This window comes from Tursiops truncatus, chromosome 1 (genome assembly GCF_011762595.2).
Source record: "Tursiops truncatus isolate mTurTru1 chromosome 1, mTurTru1.mat.Y, whole genome shotgun sequence".
NCBI lineage: Eukaryota > Metazoa > Chordata > Mammalia > Artiodactyla > Delphinidae > Tursiops > Tursiops truncatus.
In genome coordinates this window covers 100,768,269-100,770,924 of record NC_047034.1, presented here as the reverse complement: position 1 = coordinate 100,770,924, position 2,656 = coordinate 100,768,269, and the positions used below count along the sequence as shown (strand labels likewise).

Here is a 2,656-nt window from a genome sequence, read left to right as displayed (position 1 = left end):
CCAGGAGAACAAGCTGGGGTGCCTGAATGAGCCTACATAGAGAATATCCCTTCAAACCTGCATCATTATGCAGCAATGCTATTTGCTGTGTGTGATAGCCCAGCCATCTCTCAGAGCTGATCAACCAGCCTCATGTCAAACCTTATGATCTTCTGTGATGTTACCCTGATTTTCTCTGGTTCATCTGCATCTTACTGAAACTCGTGACTGCTCGTGGCCACTCGGGTGTTTCTGAGTCACGCTCTGCTCAGCCAGAGCATCTAAGGTATTAACATACCAGGAAGGACCACTTCCTGGCCCATTTAAGATCCTCTGGTCTTCTTGGGACACTTAGGAAAATGTCACAGCTGCAAAGTGGTCTACATTCCTGATACTACACCAACGCTTCCTGCTAGGAACAAAGCACAAGAATAAAGGCTAGTGGGTTTCCCAGCAATGCCTTATGTGTGGACATATTACTAAAAAGCCACAGCTGAACCAGAGTTTCAGGCAGGTTTCAACTAAGATTGGTTTGTATTTCCCAAGGTCGCTTATAAGCCAATTCTTGGGACTCAGATGCATTTTCAATGGAAACAGTGTGACAGACTGTGCAAGGGCCTCAGGTCAAGCCATAAGTGCCTACGGTAACTGTGGTGCCAAGAGTGCTACTTCAACTCCTTCCGGTCACTATTAATTATATAACTTCTTAAAAAGTGCGTGTCAAGTTCCCGTGCAGGGTTCTCAGACGTGCTTCCCAGCCCTCACATCTTGGCAGCCTAAGAGAATTACCTCCACTGATCAAACATGCATTCATTCCTACAGATAGTTACCCGTTTTGCACCAGGCACAGCTCTTGGTGCTACAGATACAGCAATGAACAAAATGCACCTCCCAGGTATTCCAAAATGGGAAAACAAGGTCACCTGCCGCTATACTGGCCGGCATCATGGAGGAAGGGCCACCTAACCGTTTCTTCAAAAATGACTAGGGTGCCCCAAAGGTAAATTTCCATTTCTACCCTTGAATGCAGAAATGCAGGCTCTCAAAGTACCAGTTTTCTACCTTAACAATGTTTAGATCTAGTCTTTTTTTATTATTTAAACAAAATGTCCCAATAATTTAATGGCAGATCTAGAAGACAGTATTTATAGCTATTCCGGGACTCTCCAACGAAAAGCTTTTCCTGGATGCACAGACATTAATAATACTGGTCACGCTCAGTCGACAGCTCTGGCTTGTACACGTGGTCACGACGCCCTTCGTACAGCAGAGGAGAGCACGACAGGGTGCCCGGGAGGCATCTGGACAGCACACAGCAAAAGGAAAGGCTGAGCTCCCCGCACAGAACCCCATTAAAAAAAAAGTTTGTCTATTACAAAGTCACGTTTTCCATTTTTTCTGCTTTATAAAGTCAGCGATGCTGAAGGGTATCTAGTGGAATCCGTTCTCCCAGAATGAGTGCAAAAGGGGAGCACGAGGCTCAGGGACGTCCCCTCAGTGAGCAGATGGAAGGGCCAGCCGGAGACCTCCCATCCGTTTCGGACAAACACACACATACAGAAAAGGATTATTGCCAGCTTGTGCACTTTCACAATGTGATTTTTGTATTTCGAAAGCTTGAATTACCCTTGATGCTGTCGGTGTGGGTTTTGTATTCCATAATGGTGTTGGGAGGTAGGTTGAGCACTCGCCGAAGCGTATCCCGGATGCGGGCTGTGGTGGCTTGGTCGCTGTCATTCTTATTCCATATTGAAATAATGTCCTGCTGAAACCGGACAGAGACCACAGCCCCACAGATCTCCTCCCCAACCATGGACTGTTCCCCCAACATGGCCAGGATGAGAGTCTCCCAGCAACGGGATGCCAAGCCCTTCCATGGCCGAATAATCCACTGCCACCATTTTTATTTGCATCATCCTCCCACATGGGTTTAATTCCTTCTTTGAAGAGATGGATGTCACTGTGGCCTGTCAGGTCCCCGGACCGTACCATGTGGCTGTAAAACCTCCAGAACTGCTCCACAGAGGCAAAGATGCCAATCTGTTTGATATTCTGTTCGTAGCTCTGTGAGCTGGTAGGACGGCCAAGGGTTCTCCTGGAGTACCAGAAAGTGTAGTTATACTGCAGGGGGTGCTCTGCTGGCCCAGGGACAACAGCCTTCCTCTTGCTGCTGCTCTGAGCCTAGTCTCGTTCCGTTTTTTCCTTCTCACCATCTTTCTGTGTGCTGTTTTCTTCATTCTGATCGTGGTCCCCACTGTCCTCATCTTTCAATGCATCGAACTTGTTGCTCATCCTCTCGCCGCCGCCGTCGCCACTGCCTCACCTGGATCTAGTCTTTACATCCCTTTTCCACCTTTGGCTGTTGACTCTTAAATGAACTAGAAGCAAATCATCGAACTCAGAAATATTCCTTCTTCTTCCATGTGTCAGAGAAGATCGTGGGAGATACACGGAGCCTCAGTGAGCCTGACTGGCTTGAGGGCTTCAGGTTCCTTGGGAATTATGAAAGGGCAAGGGTGGGAAGGGGAACAGCAGGGAGGGATGGTGACACTCCTCACGCCAGGGAAGCGCCAGGCCAGGGCATTTCCAGCCAGTCCAGAGAGTGAGGCATTCTTCTTCTTCCCCACTGCTCTGGGAAAACCTTCCGGGTAGAACCACCTGGACTCTAGCTCTCTAA

The 2,656-nt window shown here is 48.3% G+C and overlaps 1 pseudogene; it reads right to left on the bottom strand.

The window, feature by feature from the left end:
- Positions 1-1,479: 1,479 nt before the first annotated feature.
- On the bottom strand, positions 1,480-2,271 carry LOC101330991 (eukaryotic translation initiation factor 4E type 2 pseudogene; annotated as a pseudogene).
- Positions 2,272-2,656: the final 385 nt, after the last annotated feature.